Source organism: Rhinopithecus roxellana, chromosome 3, assembly GCF_007565055.1.
Source record: "Rhinopithecus roxellana isolate Shanxi Qingling chromosome 3, ASM756505v1, whole genome shotgun sequence".
NCBI lineage: Eukaryota > Metazoa > Chordata > Mammalia > Primates > Cercopithecidae > Rhinopithecus > Rhinopithecus roxellana.
The window spans coordinates 89,823,444-89,849,521 of NC_044551.1; positions in this window are offsets into that span (position 1 = coordinate 89,823,444).

Consider the following 26,078-nt stretch of genomic DNA (forward strand, 5'->3'; position numbering starts at 1 on the left):
TCTAAAGAAAGATTTGCTCAAAATAAGCATCAAATTTTCCCCAAAGTCTTTAATTGGATTCTTTAATCATGTCTCCATTTTTTTATCTTTGTGCAGAGGTATGATTCCATATGAAACATTCAAACTGCTCAGAGCCTTATTTTATCTAACATAATTATTTGTAATTGAAGCCCTCATTCGTTTAAAGGCTAAACATTGACCAATCTCCTGTGTGTACTGACTGCCTTTTTTTTTAATCATTGAATATTTTCTGGTAAATATTTTATTGTGGAATCAACTTTAGAGATTTTCGTAAGAGGCTTTAAGCAGTTATGATCGTTAGTACTGTTTTCTTTATGACAAAGGATGGGCGCTTACTAGAGGATCACTTTTCCTAAATGCACACTTCAGATTGATCTATTGATAGCCTTTATCACAATTTGTGAGTATGGTGTTGACTTATTCAATAATACGGCAATGAGAACGTGTGCAAGAGAGGCATAGGCCACTGCTCAGTGAACCAGTTTTTAATACAAATGTTTTCACTCCCCACTTCCACCCCAAAGAGATAGTTCCTTTTTTTAGGCATATGATACTAGGAAAAAGACCCATAATCTTCTGGATATCCAGGTCCCAATCCTTATATTTCTATAAGCTTATGAAATGTCCTTCACAGGGCACTTAACCTCTAAAAGTCTGTTTCCTGGAGACAACATGCTGGTCTCTAAGACTTCTCTTGACTGTGCTGTTCCATGAAAATGGGTTATTGCCTACTATGAGGAAAAAGCAAAGTTGTTTGAACAAATCCATTAGATTTCTATTAGAGATTCATCAAGTTTTCTTTACAACTCTTCCTGCATAAACACCAATACTTTTCCTCAGCAAATTATTAATAAATACTACCAGCTTTAAAACTCTAAACACTTCATTGTATACACTGAATAAAAGACTCCAGCAGACACTACTCAGAAACTTCAGTGTCTTTTGATCTGTTTCTTGAGTTGGAGTATGAAATACCTGGGCAAAGCCTAAAAGACACACAGGAAGAGTATATTCATTGCTTTTTAAAATGTGGACTAGCAAAAGACAGAGTAAGGCAGAAATAGACGTTTTTAATTACTCTTGACATGGGGGCAGGCAAGGGTAATTTTAGGGTCTTCCATGACTAACTTGAAGGACCCTCTAATACAATGTTGCTAAAATTTGAACAGAATCTTTTTAAAGAAAAAAATATTAACTCATATACTCAGTGTTAACTTGTATTACTTTCACTATACTCTTCAATGCTTATAAATATAAAAATAGGTATAAACATCTTATGCTCACAGGACTTAGCTGTAAGAAACAAATTTGCAAATTATAAACCAAACTATTACTCCAATAAAATTAATGTTTTTAATTTAATATGATGAATCATCTTGACACGCTGAATCTTAATCTGTTTGAAATTTGAATATCATACTGACTGCCACATCATGGTTTTGAAAGCATTTAGCATGCCTATGCTACTGTGTGCCATCTGGTAACTCAATTCACTTACCACTTTTCTCTACTCAAACTCACGTGAAACCTTTATTTGCACAGTGCTTCATGATATCATTTGGACTTCACTCCTGGGAAAGAATGGTGTACTTTCTCTCTCTCTCTCTCTCTTTTTTTTTTTTTTTTTTTTTTTTTGAGACAGAGTCTCCTTCTGTCACCCAGGCTGCAGTGCAGTGGCACTATCTCGGCTCACTGCAACCTCTGCCTCCCAGGTTCAAGCAATTCTCCTGCCTCAGCCTCCTGAGTAGCTGAGACTACAGGCACATGCCACCATGCCTGGCTAAATTTTTTGTATTTTTAGTAGAGACAGGGTTTCATCATGTTGGTCAGGCTGGTCTCAAACTCCTGACCTCGTGATCTACCCACCTCAGCCTCCCAAAGTGCTGGGATTACAGGCATGAGCCACCGCGCCCGGCAAAAATGGTGTACTTTCTTTATCATGTTCTACTATCTTTTCATGAGCTGATCACCATCAAAGATGTACTATTGATGTCAATGTGATCTAAACATCAAACAAATATAGGGGTAGGTTTTAGTCCAGTCACCCATGTGATCCAACATGATTGTATGATCCAACATCAAGGTTTTCTCCGCGATCATAAAAATCAAAACAGAAAACCAAGAAATTATTGTAGAATATTCACAAAACCCCAAATGGAGAAACAGAAGCCTGGTGCATAATTTTGTCCAAAATAAACATTGCCTGTCTTGGTTTCCAGGGCAAGTGTTGTCATAACCCAGTCTTTTCAGGCATTTGCACTGTTGATTGAATAAACAGGCAGTACCGCCTCTGCTTTTCTGCTTTCTACTGAAGGTCTGAGACATGCCAAATTCTCATGTTCACAGTTCCCTTCCAGGCAGGAGTAGTAGAAATATTGTTGTTTTCTGGCCATTGAGACATAAGTGAAGGACTGCCTTTGATTTGTTGGGAAAGTATTTTGCTCTCCTGATTAAAATTATAGGTAGAAAATCATAATTTGCACTCCCTCTTCTCCTCTCTTTCTGCTTTGAACATAGGTTTTCTCTATTTTTCTTTTTCTGTGGCGGTATATCAAACATCTCATAACCATGAGAGGTCAAGACATTAGGCCTGGTAGGAAAGAAATGTAACAGGGACTTTATCCTTGGTTATTTCAAAAAATTATTTCTACATTTCTTGTTAGGTAAACAGTAAATGTCCATATGGTTTAAGGCACTGTTAATCAGGAGTTCTGTTTTTTACAGCCAGAAGCATTTCAGATCCAGAGATCCTATCTCCTCTTCCAAATCACCAAAATTTTTATTAGATGAAAAATCATCATGGAATATTATGTTGGAAACTTAGTTGGTAAAATATATTCCATTTACTTCCTGTGATATTTCATGTTATACTTAATTTCCTGTTTTCTGAATTTCCATTATATTTGCTGTCTTTTGTTCCAATATTAATTATTCGTACTCACATACAATGTTGATACTAACTTGCAATAAGAAAAATGGATTCATTTGGCAGAAGTCATTGCAATGGTTTGTAATGCTTGGTCCTGTTCCTGAGTACATTTCCACCTCCAACCCACAGGACTCTCCATTTTGTCTTGACATTCCAACCATACAATTGCTTTCTTTGTGTCTTGTTTGTGACATATTTTCTCCTCCCTGGGCCTTGCATGTGCTGTGCCCTTGCCTGAGTGCTCCTTCTGACTGGCTCCTCCCCTCATTTCCCCTCTTAATTTCAATTCACCCTTCAGATCCAACCTAAAGCTTCACTTCCTCAAGATACCTGCATGGAACCCCCTAGCCTAAACCATGCCTTTGTCATAACTCACAGAGTCGTGGGCCTTTCCTTCTGAGCACTTTCATCAATATGAAATGACACACTTAATACTCTTCTGCCACACTATTTGCTTGAAACCTTACCTTTTTGCTTATTAATGCATCTCTGTACCTAGCCCAGTGTCAGGTGAATGGTAGGTATATAATACAGCTTAGTTTAATGAATGAAGCAAGGAATTAATGAAAAATGGGAATAATTTAATGATATTTCAAAGGAAGTAGGTTCTCAGATCTGAAAACCTCCGTTGGTAGCAAAAAATTTTTATTTCAGTGTGTATATATTAGGACGGCTGAGCCTCAGATTAATTCTTTGCATACATATATTCTTGTTCCTTTGATGATCCAGCATCAGTGCCTTGGAAATTCAGCAAGGCATGCAAATTAAATTATGCTTTTTTATATTAATGTACAGAACAATTCTCTGGGAAGCATAATAAATTGTCTATTACTTACAGATTAAATTTGTCTTTTTCTCGCTGTTCTTTGCCAGAATTAATCATGTTTACCTTTCCAAAGGTCTTATGCATCGAAAAATAATAATTAAATATCCTACTCTAGGTAATTTAAATAACAAAAGAAGTTTTGTTTTCATTGAAAGCCTGAATCTCATAAAAAGAATGCTGCTTTTAAAAATCACAGTTAGCAATACGAAGAATTCACACTATAAGTTCTTTCTTATATGTGACTTTTTTTTTGTTTTATCAGTTTGCAGATTTTAAATGAAAGTCAAATATACCATTGTCTAACTTTTTCTATTTACAGATAATTCTGAGATCCTTTGCCTAATTCCTGGAATGAAAAGAACATTGAAATCACTTGCTCTAATCTCTTCTTAATGCAGAAATCAGAAAGAATACGAGGTAAACTAGGAAAGCTGAAAAACAAAAAAGCTAAGAGGTAAAACTGAAGAAAAAAAATAGCAAACTTTTCTTTGGTTAGTCCTTTTATTTTATTTTAACTTTTATTTTATTTTCAGGGGCACATGTTCAAAGCTGTTATATAGGTTAGCTGGGTGTCATGGGGGTTTGGTGTGAGATAATTTCATCACCTGGGTAATAAGCACAGTACCTGATAGGTATTTTTTGTGATCCTCTCCCTCCTCCCACCCTCCACCTTCAATTGGGCCTCAGTGTCTGCTGTTCCCCTTCTAGTACCCATGTGTCCTTGTTGTTTAGCTCCCACTTACAAATGCGAACATGTGGTATTTATTTTTCTGTGTTACCTTGCTTAGGATAATGGCCTCCGGCTCCAACCATGCTGCTGCAAAGGACGTGATTTCGTCCTTTTTACAGTTGCATAGTATTTCATGATGTATGTAACATTTTCTTTATCCAGTCTGTCACTGATGGGCATTTAGGTTGATTCCATGTTTTTGCTATTGTAAATAGTTTTGCAATTAATACACACATCCATGTATCTTTAGGGAAGAGCAGTTTCTATTCCTGTGGGTATATACCCAGTAATGAGATTGCTGGGTCTGATGGTAATTCTGTTTTAAGTTCTTTGAGGAATTGTCACATTGCTTTCCACAATAGCTGAACAAACTTACATTACCACCAGCAGTGTAGAAGCATTCCCTTTTCTCCACAGCCTCACCAGCTGGGTTATTTGTTGACCTTTTAGTAATAGCCATTCTGACTGGTATGAGATGGTATCTCATTGTGCTTTTGATTTGCATTTCTCTAATGATCAATGATGTTGAGCATTTTTTCATGTTTGTTGGCTGCATGAATGTATTCTTTTGAGAAGTGTCTGCTCGTGTCCTTTGCCCACTTCTTTTTTTTTTTTTTTTTTTTTTCTTTTTTGAGATGGAATCTTGCTCTGTCTCCCAGGCTGGAGTACGATGGCATGATCTTGGCTCACTGAAACCTCTGCCTCCTGGGTTCAAGCGATTCTCCCGCCTCAGCCTCCTGAATAGCTGGGACTACAGGCACAGGCCACCATGCCTGGCTAATTTTTGTATTTTTAGTAGAGATGGGTTTTCACCATATTGGCCAGGCTGGTCTCAAACTCCTGACCTTGTGATCCGCCCACCTCAGCCTCCCAAAGTGCTGGGATTACAGGCTTGAGCCACCGAGCCCGGCCCAGCCTTTTGCCCACTTTTTAATGGGACTGTATCTTTCTCGCCTGTAAAATTGTTTCAGTTTCTTATAGGTTCTGGATATTGGGCCATTGTCAGATGCATAGCTTACACATATTTTCTCTCATTCTGTAGTTTGTCTGCTTATTCTGTTGATAATCTGTTTCGTTTAATTAGATCCCATTTTTCAATTTTTGGTTTTATTGTTTGCTTTTGGTGTCTTCATCATGAAATCTTTGCCAAGTCCTGTGTCCATAATGATATTTCCTAGGTTATCTTTCAGAGTTTTTATAGTTTTAGGTTTTACATTTAAGTCTTTAATCCAACTTAAGTTGATTTTTGTATGTGGCGTAAGGTAGGGGTCTAGTTTCAGTCTTCTGCATATGACTAGCAAGTTATCCCAGCACCATTTATTGAATGAGGAGTCCTTTTTTCATTACTTGTTTGTGTCAGCTTTGTCCAAATTCAGCTGGTTGTAAGTGTGTGGCTTCCTTTCTGGTTCTGTATTCTGTTCCACTGGTCTATGTGTCTGTTTCTGTACCAATACCTTGATGTTTTGGTTACTGTATCCCTATAGTAGGATTGGAAGTAGAAGAAAATGATGCTTTTGGCTTTGTTCTTTTTGCTTAGAATTGCCTCGGCTAGTCAACTCTTTTTTGGTTCCATATGAATTTTAAAATAATTTTTTTTCTAATTCTGTGAAGAACGTTCGATATGGTTAGTCTTTGTCTCCCCACGCAAATCTCATCTTAAATTGTAATTCCCATAATCCCCACATATCAAGGGTGGGACCAGTGAATGAGGTTCTCATGAGATCTGATGGCTTTATAAGGGGCTCATCCCCCTTCACTCAGCATTTTTCCATTCTGCCACCTTGTGAAGAACGTGCCTGCTTCTCCTTTGACTTCCACCATGATCGTAAGTTTCGTGGGGCCTCCCCAGCAATGTGGCACTGTGAGTCAATTAAATCTCTTTCCTTTAAAAATTACCCAGTCTTGGGTATTTCTTCCTAGCAGCGTGAGAACAGACTAATACAATGTCATTGGTAGTTTAATAGGAATAGCATTGAATCTGTAATTTGCTTTGGGCAGTATGGCCATTTTCACAATATTGATTCTTCCTATCCATGAGCATGGAATGTTTTTCTACTTGTTTGTGTCCTCTCTGATTTCTTTCAGCAGTGTTTTGTAATTCTTGTTGTAGAGGTCTTTCACCTCCCTTGTCAGCTGTATTCCTAGGTATTTTATTCTTTCTGTGGCAATTATGAATTAGATTGTGTTCCTGATTTGCCTATTTGGATGTTGTTGAGGTATAGAAATGTTATAGATTTTTTTATGTAGATTTTGTATTCTGAAATTTACTGAAGTTGTTTATCAGCCCAAAAAGCTTTTGGGCAGAGACTATGGAGTTTTCTAGATATAGAATCATGTTGTCTGCAAACAGGGATACTCTGACTTCTTTTATTTGGATGCCCATTCTTTCTTTCTCTTGCCTGATTTCTCTGGCTAAGATTTTCAATATCATGTTGAATAGGAGTGAAGAGAGAGGGCAACCTTGTCTTGTGCCAGTTTTCAAGGGGAATGCTTCCAGTTTTTCTCCTTTCAGTGTAATGTTGGCTGTGGGTCTGTCATAGATGACTCTTATTATTTTGAAATATCTTCTTTCAGTGCATAGTTTGTGAAGGGTTTCCAACACGAAGGAATATTGAATTTTATTGAAAGCCTTTCTGCATCTATTGAGTAATTGTAGTTTTTGTCCTTAGCTCTGTTGATATAATGAATCACATTTATTGATTTGCATATGTTGATCCAACCTCATATTCTGGGGATAAAGCCTACTTGATTGTAGTTGATTAGCTTTTTTATGTGCTGCTGGATTCAGTTTGCTTGCATTTTGTTGAGGATTTTTTATCTATGTTCATTAAAAATATTGGCTTGAAGTTTTCTTTTTTTGTTGTGTCTCTGCCAGGTTTTGTTATCAGGATGACGCTAGCCTCATAGAATGAGGCGATGAGAAGTCCTTCTTCCTCAGTTTTTTTGGAAGAGTTTCAGCAGGATTCGTACCAGCTCTTCTTTATACCTCTGGTAGAATTTGGCTGTAAATCCATCTGGTCTTGGGATTTTTCTGGCTGGTGGGCTTCTTATTACTCATTCAATTTCAGAACTCATTTCTGAGTTCAGGGATTCAATTTCTTCCTGGCTCAGTCTTCAGAGGTTGCGTGTGTCCAGGAATTTATCCATTTCTTCTACATTTTCTAGTTTGTGTGCACAGAGGTGTTCCTAATAGTCACTATTTGTGTATATGTATGTGTATTTCTGCGGGGTCAGTGGAAATGTCTTAAATTTTAAAGAATGAGTTTACATTTCATTCAATATAAAATAATTTTGGGGACAGAGTCCAAATGGATTTGAAATATATATATATATATATGGCATAATTGATGCCAAGAAACAGCATAATCATTTATTTATTTGTTTGTTTGTTTATTCTATTTTAGCCCCCATGCCTATAGCATTGACTCAGTTTAGTGCTATTAATTAGACCACATTTTGGGACCATAATGAAAGCTAATAAATCTCTTCATCATTTCATAATAGACTTCTTGTTTATTTTAGACTTTCTTTTATTGGTCTTTATTTAAAAAAACAAATTAGCCATGTATTTTTGTTGTAAGAATAATCCATCATTATAACATTGGAAAGATATCTCCATATTATTAAAATTACTTAATGTCAATAGAGTATTAAATCATCAAACTGTATAACAACAAACTTTTTATCATTAAGGAAACAGAATTGGCCCATCAAAATATATAAGCACTAATTCAGATTACGTCAACAATACATATTGACTTGCAAGAAAGTTGGCTTGCAGGAAATGTTATCCCTTGAGATGATATAATGGTGGATGTGAGGGGAAAATGTACCCCCATGGACATGAGTGCCATGAGTTTTACTATGCAAAAGCTTAATGGATTTTGCCAGGAGCAGTGGCTCATGCCTGTAATTCCAGCACTTTGGGAGGCTGAGGCAGGCGGATCACAAGGTCAGGAGTTCAAGACCAGCCTGACCAACATGGTGAAACCCCGTTTCTACTAAAAATACAAAAATTAGCTAGGCATGGTGGCATGCGCCTATAATCCCAGCTACTCAGGAGGCTGAGACAGGAGAATTGCTTTAACCTGGGAGTGAGAGGTTGCAGTGGGCCAAGATCACGCCATTGCACTCCAGCCTGGGTGACACAGTGAGATTCCATCTCAAAAAAAAAAAAGAAAGCTTAGTGTATTTTAAGATGACTAAATTTGAGATAGAGAGCATAAGAACTATGAACTGGATGACAGGGTAAAAGAATTCACAGCAAGTCTAATCAGTTGCAGACCAACCATCACATTAGTATTCTACTAATTTGATGTAAAGTACATCTCCTACAATTTAAAAAAAATCATCAACTCCTTTGTCATTGTAGTTTTACTTTGTCTTTTGCAGTTTATGACATTGTTTTGGGTTGCATGGAAATATTCTATTAGTGCAGTGATTGCTAAATTGGCCGAAGAACTCAATGCAATTAGAAAGCAAACGGCTGAAAGAAAGAGACTGTCTTTGCTATATACAAGGATGGGAGATTATGTTATAGAAAGCACTGATGAGGCTACAAAAGGAACCACTTGTTCTGCTTAGTGATTTGAGAGTGAATGTGAAATGCAATGGTCTATTACTGATGGTTCTCGTTATTTGTAAAAATATAGTAGAACCAGCAAAGAAGAGAAACATTCCCAAGAAGGGCACTCTGAAGGTCAGGCAAATTTATCTTCATGAACTGAAGTTATTTCCAAGGAAAAATGTTTCAAAGGTGTGAAAAACAGCAATTTTTGTATGAATTATTACTAAGTGGCCTAGTAATAGAATAAGAACAGTCTAAGTCTCATTCCTTTAGACATTAGGGAGATTTTTAAAGATAATCTTGTTGTTTTGTCATCCTACCTTCTGATATTTTTCCAGCTTTCATTGTTAAGGTATTAAGCCCTGATCCTGCTGTCACATATTATTTCTATATCTCAAGAATACAGGGTTTTGGCTAAACTAAATAATATCAGCTAATTTAATAAGAAATCACCAAATTCATAGTGATACATTATAATAAATAAATAATTTCAGACATTCCGTAGGCAACTGCCCATGCAATGATTAACAGCCCAGAGTCCCTACAGTCTACTGTACCTGAATCCTGCTCAAAATCAGGCTCGTAACCTGGGGAAAACGTTGGGGAGGGTCTTGCAGAAAGTTTTTATGAGAAAAGCCCAAAGGTGGTATATGTAACACTTCAGTGCCCATGCCATTGACCATAACTCATGGTTACAGTGTTGTAACAGAAGCTAGTGGATTAGCTTCTATCTCACAATTTTGGAGAAATCAGGAGTCTAGGCATGGCTTACCTGGGTCCTCTGTGCAGAACCTCACAAGGCTGAGATAAAGGTTTTGTCTAGACTCCATTTTCATCTGGAAACTCAATTGGGTCAGAATCTGCTTCAAAGCTCTCTCATGTTTGTGCCAGAATTCATTTTCTTAAGGATGTATGACTTAAGAAAATGTATTAAGGATGTATTCATTTCCTTAAGGATGTATGACTGAAGACCCCAACATTTTTTTCGGGCCATCAGCTGGAGCCTGCTCACAGCTTCTAGAAGCCACCTGCAGTACCTTGTCAGATGGACTGTCTCAACATGGTTGCTTACTTCATAAAAGCCAGAAAGACAAATCCTCTGTCTCTCTCTCTCTCTCTCTCTCTCTCTCTCTCTCTCTCTCTCTCTCTCTCTCTCTCTCCCTCTCTCTCCCCCTCTTTTTCCCTTTCTCCCCCGTCTCGGTTGCTAAGTGAGAATGATGTAACACAATCATGGAATTGCAGGAATGGAATCACAGAAGTGGCATCTCATCATCTTTGTCATATTCTATTGGTCAGTAGCAAGTCATATCTACCAAGGAGTTTTCACTAATAACAGTGAGATGCACAGAGTAGTGATCCAATAAAAAGAAATGGCCATGAAACAAATATTCACAAGAATAAGCACATCATACAAACTCTTGCTACAGAAGGAAATAATAAAGTGTTATCAGGATATGTAATAGAGGGAGATATCTGGTAGCACTGAAGATATCCTCCACAAGGATGAGATTTGAGCTGAAATATGAAAGAAGAGAGAGAGTTTAATTAAACAGCATAGAGGAGGGAAAAGTGAAAAATTCTGAGAGTGAACTGTATGTTCCAAAGCTCTATGGTAGGATAAAAGCATGGCACATTTAAGAAATGGAAGGAAAGCCCACGTGTCTGAAGAAGAGAAGCAGAGGAAGAGGAAGGGCGAGGCATTGGACAAGAAGAGCAGACCCCAGGTATTTCAAGGCTTTCTAGGCCTGCTGGCTTGATGCTAAGAGTAATGGGAGGTCATTGAAAGGATTTAAAAAAGAGAGTGACCCAATCAGATTGTATTGATATGAGATGATTTGTGCAATTACTATACTAAACAATGCACTTTTGAGCATTTAATCCCAGAGATAGGAAAGTTTAATCACACAAAAACCTGTACATAAACATTTATAGCCAATTTATTTGTAAGACCTCAAAACTGAAAACAACCCAAGTGGCCCCCGATGGGTGACTGGTTAAACAAACTGATGTATCCATATCATGGAATATGATGGGATATTAGTCAGCAATTTAAAATTGTGAGCTATTGAGACACACAACTACTTGATTGAATCTCAAGGAAATTATGCTAAATGATAAAAGCCAGTTCCAAAATAATTCCATTTATATAATTTTCTTGAAATGAAAAAATTATAGAAAGGTAAGACAGATTAGTGGTTGCTGGGGTTTAGGGATGGGGAGAAGCAGGTAATGGGAAAGAGGTGGGTAATTATAAAAAGGGAAAAAGAGGGATCATTGCGGTGATGGGGCTGGTCTGTATTTTGACTGTGGTGGTAGATATAGAAGCCTACGTATGTGACAAAACTGCATAGAAATAAATACACGTATACACACACACACACAAACACGTGTTCACACACACACAGGAGCAGAAGTCAAACTGGAAAAATCTCAACCGGATTGGTGGATTGTATCAATGTCAATATCGTGCTTCTGAAATTGTTCTATAGTTTTGCAAGATATTACTATTGAAGGAAGCTGGGTAAAGATTACAAAGGGTCTCTTCATGGTATTTCTTATAACTGTGTGTAAACCTACAATTATTTAAAATATTATATGTATATATTTTTAATCTGATTATAGTCATTGCAATGGCCAAGAATGGATACTAGGAGAAGAGTCAAGGGGCTTTTTTAGTTGTTCAGCGGAAAAATGGTGACAGCTTAGACCAGGAGGCGGAAGAAATGGGGACAAATTAATACACTCAATCATGATTTAGGAAGAAAAATGTATTTGGTTTAGTAATTTGGGAGCCGGAATGAGACAAGAGAATTATCAGGAGCTGCCCTAATTTCTTCAAATATAGCATTCAAAGTTGTCTCACCTTCATGATTTTGCTTAGGATCTCATTGAAAAACTGTCTTCTCCTTATCTCATGCTGGTGGAAAAGACTCTCTCTAAATACTAGGATTTAGTGTGTACCAGTCTCATAGCCCTTATCACTGTGACCTTGTATTTTACATCTTTGTGTACCTACCTTAGCTCTCTGATGATAGATAGTAAGTTTCTTAAGAGATTATGTCTGATGAAAGTGTATAGTCCCTATGACAGCCAGTGCTGGGCCTCAGACATCAGTAGTATATTTTTAATGAAATACTGTATGTATGTGCACATGCTAGGAGTCCATATCCCTGCATAACAATTTTACTTGGCTCTAATTAACTGCAACAAATAAAATTACAGAAGAAATTAGGACTATTTTTCTGGCTGTTGTGTCTGACTTTTGGTGGTCCACTATTTAGATCAGAGTTCATTGACCCTAGAGTTGAGAAGGTGTTTTCGGGAGACCTTGTCATTTATTATCTCATTTATTTTTACAGAGAAGTGTCATGTGGCCTTCCTGTAGACCTGCGTGCCAAGGGTGACAGAGAAGGAAATAGTGACTGGGCTGCCCAAGAGGTGATTTACTTTGAAGAGCATCTGGTTAGGAAGAACTCATCTCAGCGAGGGATAATAGTTGTTTCTAACCTACTGAAAGCAAATCATTCAGGATTTTCTGGTATAAAACAATTTGAATTTATTAGCAGATCAATGATAAGTTTGAAAACACATAAGGACCCTGATACAAAGTCCTGATAAAACCAGAGAAGCCCAAGCCAAAGCAGTCATTGCCATCCCTGCATACCTGAGCCACGCTCATCCCACGTCATAAAAACACATTGTGAGAGAAATTACATATCCACAGTGGAGGCTCTTCTTTATGAAAAGCATATTTTTCTTATTTTAACATGAAAGATGTTTGAGAGATGCCAGAAGAATATTGCAAACACTGTAAGCAACTAAGAAAACTATGAAAATTTGGTAAGAAAATATTAAAGGCAATATCAGAATATCATGGGATGTTGCTACATAGACCAGTGGTTTTAAATCAGGCTGCATATTAGAATTATTTAAGGACTTTAAAAATCAAAACAACCAGACACGAACCCCAAATTTGAATCAGAGTACTTGAGATAAGACCTTTGCCTTTATTTATCATTTATTAATACTGTTATTACTATTATTAAAACACCCCAGGGATTTCTAATGTGCAGTAAGTTTTGGGAAACACTGACTTGGACCAATGACCAGATTAAAAATTCAAAAATGCTGCATTTGGTCCAGAAAAATATTTTCCTCCATTTATCGTTCTCTCATCTTCCCTAAATAATAGATTTCCTGTAGATCAAATGTCATAAATTGCTACGTTTTCTCTTTGCCAAGAATTCCAGAAGTTCAAGATGAAGAATAGATCTGCCCGTAATTGTTATTTGACTCAGGACAAGGAAATTGTTAGAAATGTCAGTATTCCAGGCCGGGCGCGGTGGCTCAAGCCTGTAATCCCAGCACTTTGGGAGGCGGAGACAGGCGGATCACGAGGTCATCCTGGCTAACACGGTGAAACCCCGTCTCTACTAAAAAATACAAAAAACTAGCCGGGTGAGGTGGCGGGCGCCTGTAGTCCCAGCTACTTGGGAGGCTGAGGCAAGAGAATGGCATAAACCCAGGAGGCGGAGCTTGCAATGAGCTGAGATCCAGCCACTGCACTCCAGTCTGGGCGACAGAGCAAGACTCCGTCTCAAAAAAAAAAAGAAATGTAAGTATTCCAAAGAAAGCTATACATACCATCAGATGCAGAAAAAGAAAAATAAACTTCAAAAAAAAATTTTTTTTTTGTCTGCTCATAGTCCTAGATCCCAACATGAATAGTCCCATCAAATGGATTTCTCATCCTGGTTCAAAAGTGACAGCATAGTCATAAGGATAGAGCTCATCTTAACCCACTTTTTTTGGAAAATGATTGTAAACACAGATGATTTAAGGAGGTGCTGGGTACATTACTTTCCAAGTAATGTAAAGAGCGCCTTTTAATGACATCCCTAGACAATATTCCAAAGAGCACTCCATCACGTAGTGCTGTTATAGATTTGCCTCCAAAAGATGCAAGAGACCAAATCTTTTAAACTAAGGAATCCACCAGCATCAGGGCACGATGAGACCATGAGCAAAGAACCAGAACACTCCCAAGATAAAAGGCAGAATGACAACTTTTGAATCACTAGACACCAGATGTATTCTGAGTAGTACTAAATTCCTCGGATGTGAACTAGATTAATACCATGAGTAATCACCGCCAAGTTTAGCCATTTATCTCTTCTATGTTGCTTGGGAAAGCTTTGAGATGTGAGCTAATAGAGGTAGCCTGAATAAACTTGGTAGCAGTAAAATGGGAAAAAGCTTAGGAATTTATTGTACCTTTGATATGTCTGCATTCCTCCTTAGAAGCATGACTCATAGTTAAAAGTTAATTCATTCAGTATCTCTTGAATCCTAAATAAATCCTTTGGCAGGATAGGTGTGGGGGGAATACTAAGATCATTTACAAAGATTCTGTGACCTTAAATAACTCACATTCTGGTGAAGAAGTGGGAAAAAAATTGATCGTGAAAGTATCTGCATGATTAAACCTTTGATATAGAAGTGGGACTAGAGGTGGCCAGGTGTCAGCCCCAGCGGAATGAGAAGGAAGGAACCATGAAATACAATAGTCTTAGAATTGCCTCAACCATTTGCTGTGATATAGTGTTCCCCTGAGTAATCTTAATCAATGTTACACAGTTCAGTTTTATAGCAAAGTAGTCTCTATATCAAAAACTAAAGACGGGACAGAAACATTACCCATATTGTGTGTGTTCTCTCAACAAAATGCTGGTCAGTGTGATTCACAAAGGAAGAAAGGCCCAAGTATGAATAAACCTTTGGAGTTCAGAAGTTAAGCCACAGAATCTGGTCACATGCCTTGTCCAAGAAGTCTGCTTTTGAATCAGTTTGCACTATTACCATCATCACTTGGGGAGGGTCTTCTGCCCTGGTTGTCCGAGTTATAGAACATATTATCCATTCAGTTCTGGCCAAACATGAACAATTTGCCTACTGAAAAAAAAAAAGCAAATACAAACAAATATTGTTGATATATTTGAAACAAGAGGACTAGATGTTTTCCTGTAAAAACATATCTCTCTAAGGCAAGAGTGGAAGAGGAAATTGGTTCTTGCAGGAATTTCATATCCTTGAAGAGATTCTTGCTAAGCATTTTAGTAGTAGAGATATCACTTAAAGAAAGGGTTCATCTAGCAGTGATAAAAGAGTGACTACTGGCTCTGCATGGTGGCTCACGCCAGTAATCCCAGCACTTTGGGAGGCCAAAGTGGGTGGTTCACAAGGCCAGGAGTTCGAGAACAGACTAACCAACATGGTGAAACCCCATCTCTACTAAAAATACAAAAATGAGCCGAGCGTGGTGGCACACGCCTGTAATCCCAGTTACTCAGGAGGCTGAGGCAGGAGAATCACTTGAGTCTAGGAGGCAGAGGTTGCAGTGAGCCAAGATCATGCCACTGCATTCCAGTCTGGGCAACAGAGCAAGACTCCATCTCAAAAAAAAAAAAAAAAAAAAAAAAAAAAAAGAGTGACTACTAAGTAGTTAATTTAAGCAGCAGTAAAACCCAAATTTTTTTTTCAATACTAAGAACATCCCCTTTAGAGAGATGATGGATTTCTGAAGTCTTCATTATTCATGGCAGCTGCACCACAAGATCCCAAGATATGGCTAAGGACCTGGAGAGCCAGGCAATAGTGAGATTGCCTATCAGATTAGCAGACACTTTAAAAGAATTTTTGGCAACAGTACAGGAAGAAAGTAATAATCTCGTAAACTAATGGCAGAAATGTGGCAACATACATTAAAATGTTAACATTCCTATTTTTGACCAGAAAGTTCACATCTGAGAACGCATGCTACGGAAATAATCAGCAAATGTGCAAAGATATTTGTAGAAATGTACCCATCCTAATGTTATATATAATTTTAAAAATTGGAAATAACTCAATGACCATAAGGAGAAGATTACTTACATAAATTATGGAAGAGCCAAGAGAAAATCAGGTGACCATCAAAGAGCATGATGAAAATCTTAACCTATTGTGTACATTAAAAGATGTAGATTATATTTTTACAGTCAAATGAAAATGCTTTTACCAGATAGTATGAAGAGTAAACAGAAAAATCTCCAGAGGGCATCAATTTAAGTATTAAAGAATATATAATAGATTGGGTGTGGTGGCTCATGCCTGTAATCCAACACTTTGGGAGGTAGAGCCAGGAGGATCGCTTGAGGCCAGGAGTTTGAGACCAGCCTGGCAACCTATCCAGACCTTGTGTCTACTACAAATTTGTAAAATTGGCCAGGTATGGTGGAGAGCAACTGTGGTCCCATCTACATGGGAGGCTGAGGAGGTAGGATCACTTGAGCCCAGGAGATCAAGGCTGCAGTGAGCTATGATTGCATCACTGCATTCCAGCCTGAGTGACAGAGCAAGACTATGTTTTAAAATAAAAAAAGGCCGGGCGCGGTGGCTCAAGCCTGTAATCCCAGCGCTTTGGGAGGCCGAGACGGGCGGATCACGAGGTCAGAAGATCGAGACCATCCTGGCTAACATGGTGAAACCCCGTCTCTACTAAAAAATACAAAAAACTAGCCGGGTGAGGTGGCGGGCGCCTGTAGTCCCAGCTACTCGGGAGGCTGAGGCAGGAGAATGGCGTAAACCCGGGAGGCGGAGCTTGCAGTGAGCTGAGATCCGGCCACTGCACTCCAGCCCGGGCGACAGAGCGAGACTCCGTCTCAAAAAAAAAAAAATAAAAAATAAAAAAAAAAAATAAAAAAAATAAAAAAAGCCCAGGGGGGAAAAAAGGAAAGGAAAAACAAAAGATGTATAATAAAAGGTTAGCAATAATTATCACTGGGTAGGGCATATAATCTTGAGATACTTTATATCTCTCAATATGTATTTCTATATTTATTTTCTTCATCTTATATTTCTATATTTTCTTTAAAATTTTAATAAAAATGTAACATTTTATCACTAAAAAATGAAACAATTATTCCTATTTTGTTAACTCTTAAATTAACAGGCTGAAATTTCAGATGTTTTCATAACGACTGTATTAATTTATCAGTGCTTACCAGAGGTCAGAAACAAGGAAGGGGTTAGAAATCCTGAGTGCCCCATCAGGTAGGAATCGGCAATCAGATTGTGAGGTTAACAATTTCACAGAACTTCAAAAGCACAGGCAACGAAAGTAAAAACAGAAAATAGGATTGCAATAAACTAAAAGGCTACTGCACAGCAAAGGAAACAGAGTGAAGAGACAACCTATGAAATGGGAGGGAAAATTTGCAAAACACACTTGTGGTAATGGGTTAATATTTAACATATATAATATATAACATATATAACGATGAAACAAACAACCGAATTTAAAAATGGGCAAAGAACCTGAAGACATTTTTCAAAAGAAGACATACAAATGGTCTATAGAGAAATGGAAAAATGTTCAGTCTCTCTAATCATCAGATACATGCCAATTAAAACGACAATGAGACATCACCTCACACCTATTAGAATAGTTATTGTGAAAAAGATGAGATAACAAGCATTGCCAAGGATGTGGAGGAAAGGGAACTTACGCACACTGTTGGTAGGAATGTAAATTAGTACAGCCATTGTGTTAAATAGCATGGAATTCCTCAAAAAATTAAAAATAAAATTACCACATGATCCAGCAATTCTACTACTGGGTATATATTCAAAGAAAATAAACCAGGTTTTTGAAGAGAGATCTGCCCTCTCGTGTTCATTGCAGCATTATTCACAACAGTCACAATATGAAATCCACCTAAGTGTCCATCAATGGATGAATGATTTAAAAAAATGTAGTGTACATACACAATGGAATATTATTCAGCCTTAAAAAAGAGAACCTGCTTTTTGCAGGAACATGGATGAACCTGGAGGACATTATGCTAAGTGAACTAAGCTAGGCACAAAAAAAAAAAAAAAGAAAGAAAAGAAAAAATACTACATGATCTCACTTATATGTTGAATCTAAAAAATGAAACTTATAGAAGCAGAAATTAGAATGATGGTTACCAGGGGCTAGGGGTGCAAGATGGAGATTAGGAACATTTGGGGAAAAGGATACAAAATTTCAGTTGGATAAGAGGAGTATTTCAGGAGATCTATTGTACAGCATGGTGACTACAGTGAATAGCAATGCATTGTAAATTTAAAACTTGCCGAGAGTGATTTTACCACACACACAAAAAATGGTAAGTATTAAGGCTTATATTAATTTGCTTGACTCAGCCATTCCAAAGTCACAGCATCAACATCCCCAAGCCTTCAGAGTCACCTCAACTCTCTCCTTCATTACTGCACCAGTACTATAAATTCTGCCTCCGAAACATTTAACATATTTGTTCTCCACTTTCCACCTTTACTGCCACTACCTTGGTTTCAACTTTATTTATATTTCTTGAGGTTATTTCACTAGCCCTTCAACGACCACCAAGTCTTACACCAAGCTAACCTCCCTCCTGATATGCTTATCTAATGATGTCATTCCTCTGTTTAAAATTCTTCATGGGGTTCTCATTGCTTTCAAATTCTTCATGGTCTGTTCTTACCTTTCCAGACTCAGCTATCCTTACATCCACACATATACTGCACTCCTGTGTCTCCTAAAAGTATTTCCTTCCTTTTGCCTCCATTCATTTGTTCAAGCCTCTACCGTCAAAATTCAGCATAGTAAAGACCCACTCCAGAGCCAATGGAAAAGTAACTGAGAGTTCCTCACACAGAAGACAACACCATAGTAGGAGAGTCACTATATGGGAAGCCGTAGCTCATGTAATCCTGTAGAGGACACGAGTCATTTTTTAATAAAATCAAGATCAGTGAAGCCATATGGAAGTTTACGGCAAAACAATATTACTCATAAAGAAAACAAAAAAAGGGTAGAAATAGAAGTTAATGGTGGTCCTGGTGGCCCTGGGGCTGTGCTCGGTGGCTCATGCCTGTAATCCCAGTGCTTTGAGAGACCAAGGCAGGAGGATTGCTTGAGCTCAAGAGTTCGAAACCAGACTGGGCAATGTAGTGAGAGTGCGAGCCTGTCTCTACTTATATATTATATATATAACAAAATAGATATATATCATAGATACTAATATTAATAGATAAATACATGTTATATATAATATATAAATAGGTGGAAGGATTGCTTGAGTTCATGAGTTCAAAACCAAGCTGGGCAATATAGTGAGAGTGAGATCCTGTCTCTATTTTTATATATATATATTTTATATATTATACATATTTTATATATATTATATAATATTTTTATATATATATACATGCACACTTTGTTATCAGGATCACTTTTTGTGTATATATGTATGTATATATTTACACACACACATATATACACAAAAAATATGTGTGTGTGTGTATATATATGTATATACACAAAAAAATAGTGATCCTGATAACATAAAGTAAGAAGAAATAAAGTTTAGAAAAGAGGCCTTGCCTAGTAGTTGAAACTTGAGACAATAAATTGACAGTCAGTGCTGGCAAGTTGCTTTTATTTAGAAACTGGCTCCTGTCAAGGAAATGAGGGAAAGACCAGTGTAATTGCAGAGCTGTAGAGCTCATAATGATGTTTCCAGTGGTCACTTCTACCAGTCTCTTCTGCCATGGTTGACCGAGTCTAGTGCAGAGACATGTGGCCCAACCTAGATAAAAATTCTCTCTCTTAGGAATTTATAAAGTAGAACAGGGACAACCAGAGGCAAAAGGCAGTGTGAGTAGAGTCCATCATGGAAATGACTTAATGATTTGCTGCTTCTGGCCTCTCCAGAACAGCCTTGGTTGCCTTCCCTCTGGAGGTTTGGTTTGGATTGTCCAAGGTCCACCACCAAACATCCTTTGTGACTTGAGTACACCAAAAGGTCTTCAAATTATTTGAGAACAAATCGAGTTAGAGATCAATATATTTAATATGATTTCTTTTGTGTGAAAATAGAGAGGAACTTAAATTTAGATTTAAAACAACAGCAGAATGAATCCCGACCCCACGAATGTGTTGCTTTCCAACGTTGGTGGGAAGTGCCCGCAGACTTCATGCCTGTAAGCTGCTCTCCTGATTGGTGCTGTGGCCTCTAATGGTCATAATGCAACTTAATCATAGGTGTTGCAGAAATACTCAATAGAGATGAGCAGACATCTGGGAGGATTGCCATTCTTTGAGGGCAGGGCATGTTTGGGGCAAGTAATAGGGACAATGGTCTGCAGTACAAAGTACTGAGGGTGATTCAGATTGAGGGTAAGTAGATGCTGAAAGAATCTCTTCATTTGAAAATACTTTCTAATAGATCCTTCAACCCACAGGTGCATTGTACTCCATGACAGTGCTAACCTACGGAGACCACTGACTGCCTTGTACATCTCCCCCACAAAGCTGAGCTCATGGTACAGAGGGACTGCATGTTCATCTCTGGGTGCCCAGCCCTTAGCAGAGTACCTCAAACAAGGGAGACCATTAAATGGTTGCTGAAAGCACATTGAATAAACGAGGGCACCAGAACACTATTTGGAGCACAAAAGTAGTATTTTAATCTAATCTAGGTAAATGTGGAAGAGAATGGCAGAAGCAAATAATGAAAATAAAGGTGTTTCTCAAAATGCAAATAGAATGCCTTTGCATAACATTATTTTTCAGACTGCAAATAATTGCCATATTCTTCTAGCTTTCAGACATTACATTGATGCTGGAAATAGGAGAGAAAAAAAGCAAATTCATCATGCTTGCAGCAAATGCAAGTATGTGTTTTCTTCTTTTGTCAAATCCCTGTAGTCTAGAAGAATAACATCTTTGTGCTCCTCCTGCATGTTTATGATGTCTAGTGAAGTGTTAATCTTTACAGCAGAGATCAACCATAATGTACTTAACAAAAACCATAATCCCCCTGCATTCACACCATGTAAAATATTTGCACTGCTTTATTGGACACTGCTAATTGTACTTTTTAAAAACTGTCTATTCATGGTGTGGTCATATCTTAAAATGTTCCTATATCTATCAATGAACTATGTATTTGAAAATATCAGTTCCATCTTTGAAATCTCAGGATGCAGAATCACTATAAAATAAGAAACTAGGGTAAACCTAATTGCACTAAGGTTTGTCTACAATCAAAACATGAGCTTAATCTCTAACAGAGGTCCTAGCGGTCCTGCAGTGGATATCAGCAGGATGTTATTCTTCAACTACAAACAACAAGTAAGATCAGTACAAAATGGGAGTTTAAGGTTCAGTTTCAATCAGTTTCTCTAGTACTTAGAGAAGGATAATAAAAACCAGTGTCAAAGAAATTGCCGTGTATGATAAAGCTATTCCCATAATCTGTACAAAAGCTTCAGCACTACAGTGAATTTGGCAGAGCCTAGATTGCATTGCACTTGTCAAAAAAATAAATAAATAAAAATAAATAGAACAAGAGCCCTCTTAGAGGCTTAATTTTAATGTCTCAAAATATCATCTGTTTTTTTTTTCCTCCCTAATACTCCAATGTTCAGAAAGGATATACATCATTATCATAGAACTTTAGAGACACCACTGCATAGTGGGAAAATAGGGCTTTGGAATGAGCTGCAACTCCATCTGAACACCAACTCTGCTACCTTCGGCCTCAGTCTCCTCACTTGTAAAATGAGATAAATGATATCCATCTCATCAAGTTGACGTTAGAAATGAAGCACGTGAAATAATATGCTGAATTCCTAGTATAAGGTGACTAAGAAATTTACCTGGGTAGGAGGCTGATTTATTCTAATGCGTGAAGATATGAAATCAAAAGGGACAACATATAAAGGAAGAGAGGAAAAACAACAAATACGGATCACAAAATAAAAGAAAACAAATATCCCGTGGCATTCTGAAAATGATCACTGAGCCCCTGAATTAATGACTTTATGGATCTGATAACAGCTTTGCTAAATTGAGCTCTTTCTTGTGCCATATCAGACAGAGTAAAAAAGGCCTGATAAAGATAACAGCTGGAATAATTATAAAAATAAGTTTTCATCCACTGTCTTAGAGAATCTATGTTTTTACATATTTTGCCTTAGATAAACTCCACTTTGAAAATATTTTCAATCTTTGAAAATATCTGAGATTGAAAATATTTTTCACTTTTTATTCATTATTGTGCATATTCCTCTATTTAACTGTTACGTTTGTGCCTTTAAGGTTTGGACCTAAGTTTTTCAAACATTTGGAAAATATTCTGTATGAATAAAAATATATAGTGAGAGTATTTACTAATTGTCACTAATCTCATCATCTTGACCAGGAACTTAAAAAAGAAACGAAAATAATTTTGTCATGTTGATGCCCACAGGAGCACTAATGAGTTATGAAACCTTTCAGAGTCATAGAGCAGAAGAAAAATGGTTGCCTTGGTTACAAGGCAACCCAGTCAGCTGCATACACTCTCCCAAGAGCATCTAATTTATTCAGCAAATGCAGGCTAGAACAGGTGGCTAACTTAGATGATGCCAACAAGCTATAGCTCCCAAACATCGGAACTCGCCACATTTTCTTGTATACAAGGTTCATTCTTGTCCCTAGAGTTAACAAGGTGCATTTCAGTGTGGCTCATAACACTTTAGGAGATAGAATAGCTATCTGCATTTGTCACTAAAATGTTCTACCAAAAAAAGTATATGATTTCAAGAAATGGTTGAAACCAACAACTTAATTTTACTAGTTACCTTGAAAGTAGACATTATCTTAACCCCAGTTATAAAAATCAATTATTCATCTTTTAATAAATCAAATATGTTTGTGATTGTTAATAGCAAGAATTTACCACTAAATTTTACAATTCTTGACTTAGATGTCAAATAGCCACTGAAATTCCAGTTCATGAAGGCATCTGAAAGCATTTAGGTATCTGTAACAAATTTTATATTGTCAAACGGGTAAGGGAGGAATAACACCAAGCTAGGCTCTATTTATTATAACATTAAATTTTAAAATTCTGAAAAACTAACAGTAAAGTATATCCTTATTTTTATATTAAGTAAGAACTTTTATGATCCAGGCCGTTTCATTTTCTGGCCTCCTGTCCAAACACAGTTCATAATATATCCTAAACTTCATCAATAGAGCCAAATGGAATCTCTTTCTCACCTCTCTGCACTTAGTATTTGCCATTGTCTCTGTCTTGGGACTTCTAGGACTAGATTCCCTGTTCAATTCTAATCCATCCTTCAAGGATAAGATCAGGCATTTTCTTTCCCCAAATGCCTTCCCTCACCTCCCCAGGAAAAAATTATAAGCATCTCCTTGTGTTCCCTCTGCAGGTGATTCCACTGTTTCTTTGGTTTTGTTTTGCTTTTTTTTTTTTTTTTTTTTTTTCATGTCTGCTTTCTACTTTAGATTGAGTACCCCAGAGCTTAAATATGTTCTATTCACTTCTTATCCCCAGAGTACCTGAAACAGTAGAAAATCATAGATATTTGAGAAATGAATGAACAAATGAATACATGAATGAAATCTTCTCTAGTGACACACAAAAGTGCATAAGCCTAAGATATGACATGTTTTCAGAAATTAAAAATCTCACTAATGTGAACAGATGAGTAATGAAGTATGCTTGTATGAGTAAAGAATTTACATTTTTTAATGAGTGAACCTTTCCCTCAAATGAAGTCATAAATGCAGCATCTCTTTTTAAACCTGGTATCAGTCCATCTCCATCCTGCCGTTCCTGCACAATCCCACACTCAAAGCATCTATCAAAAACCACAGATCTCCAAGAGCCAGAGCTTGAAAAATACTGAGCTCGATTTATTACACATTCAATTTTGCCTTGCTACTGCCCACTAAACAGAAATCACATAAGTAAACATTTGTTGAAAAGGATATTTAAAATAGAGAGACAGCATTAGCTAGGAAGCTCAGGTCTTGGTGTTTCTCTATTGATCTGCTTTGAAGTCTTGCAGTTGTTTCCAAAGGTGACCCTTGCTGAGTGAGGCTGTTTCCTTAGCAACAGGATGACCGCTTCCACCATGTAGAGAACATGCTTCTCTGTTTCTGTGGTACTCAACCACCACCCTGAGATACTAGGCTGCTTCAAAGAAAGCAAGAATCTCTCCTTTTTAAGTACCAGTTTGGCTCTCCAGCCCGTGGACTGCGTATTACCCTGGAAAACAAGAAGTAATGGTAATTGTCCAGAAATAATTTCCTCATCTCATAAAAAGGACACGACCTCTACACTGAAGCACTTTTACTCTCCCTGCCTAATTACTCCACGTCTGCCTATGCACACGTGCACATATGCGCGCGCGCACACACGCACACGCCATTCTTTCTTCTTTGCTTTTTTTCATTTTCTGTGTTAAATTCCTGTGCTAGCTATCAATTCTTTCTTTTATATTTTACCTTGTTTCTATTTCCAGTAATGGGTTCTTTGTACACCTCAGTTTCCAACACCAACCAAATTACAATTTAGAATTAAGCATCAACATGTCATGACAAAAATAAAATCAAGATTTGGTTGGAGCAACTGGCGTTTGCTATTGCAAAATGAGATGGAAACATATAGTAGATTGAAATTCATGCTGTTTGTGATCAATTCTTCCATTAATTCACATTCATTCATAATCTTTTAAACAGTATAGCAACACTTTATTTGTTGTCCTTTATGCCTCCTGAGCACAATTTTAAAATACCTTTCCTGCTAGCAATGAAAATACTTTCTGGCAATTTCATACACTTGTTCAGTCATATCACAAAAAAGCTGGAAAGTCTAGTGCATCAGCCATACCTCCGTATTAATAGAATTATTTTTGTCTGAATTTTGTGCTCATAAAAGGGAAGAAAATTATTGAAGTTGTGTAGGATTTTCTTGGGAAAAATTCTTCCTGAAATATATTTCCCGGTATTCTATTTATGCTGTTCCATAGGTAAATAAATAAACTCGACTTCTGGAATGCTAAGTAAATTAAATTTTAGGATGGCATATCAAAATGCTCAAACTCATAGCCTAGCTTTTGCAATGTACTATGCACAGAATCCTAAGCATGAACAGTAAATCCACAAAGGCTTCTTTTGCATCCAAAGTATCCATGGAATACAAATGTTAAAATACCATTTGACAGGAAGTGTTACAAATCCATGGATTTAAAATACATTTTATTCTAACCAACTTGGAAATGTATATTTGCAATAGACCCAGGAAATAATGCAATCCCTTGTTTTATATATGAGAAAACAAACGCCAAGAATCAGTAAGAAACATAGCAGTCCAGATTAGTTGCAGACCTGCAACTAATATCTGAAGGGCTTTTGATTCTTATTGGCTTAACTTATAAAATTGTTCACCATAAGCTTCTTCAAGATGAGAATTGCATATTGCCTTCATTGTTGTGTTTTAATGTACAGCTTAATGCTCAACTTTCAATAATTACTAACAATTGTTTATGCATGTTATGTGTGTGGCATCATCCGGTAGGAATGCTTCCAACTGAAAATAACAGGAAGCACTATATAGAGTGGGTGGCTTAATAAATACTGGATACTTTTTCTGGCATAACAAGTGGTCTTGAGGGAAGCAGCTAGCATTGGTTCAGTGGTTTCACAATTTCTGAAATTCTCTTGGGATTTCTCATGTTTGCTTCCTGGTTGCAAGATGACTGCAGTAGCTTTCAGCATTCCAGTTTGCCTTCAAGAAAGAAGGAGGAGCCATGCCAGGGATTATATCAGGTAATACCTTATAACATGCCCTGACATGAGGAAAAGCAAAATCCTTCCTAGAGCACTTAGCAAGTTCGGGCCATTTCTTAGTTTCCAGAACTAAAGCATATGACTGCTCTCACTGCAAAAGAGGCTGGGGACATTAAGAACTTAAGTTTTTTCCAACTGTTATGGCAGAAATGATAATGGAGAAATGGATTTAAAATACTTTAGTGTGAGCCAAAAACATTAGATGCCTATGTGAAAATAGACAGAAAAAATAGAAACAAATCAAGAAAGAAACAAACAAACAAACAAACAAAGATAAAATAGAAAACATGTATT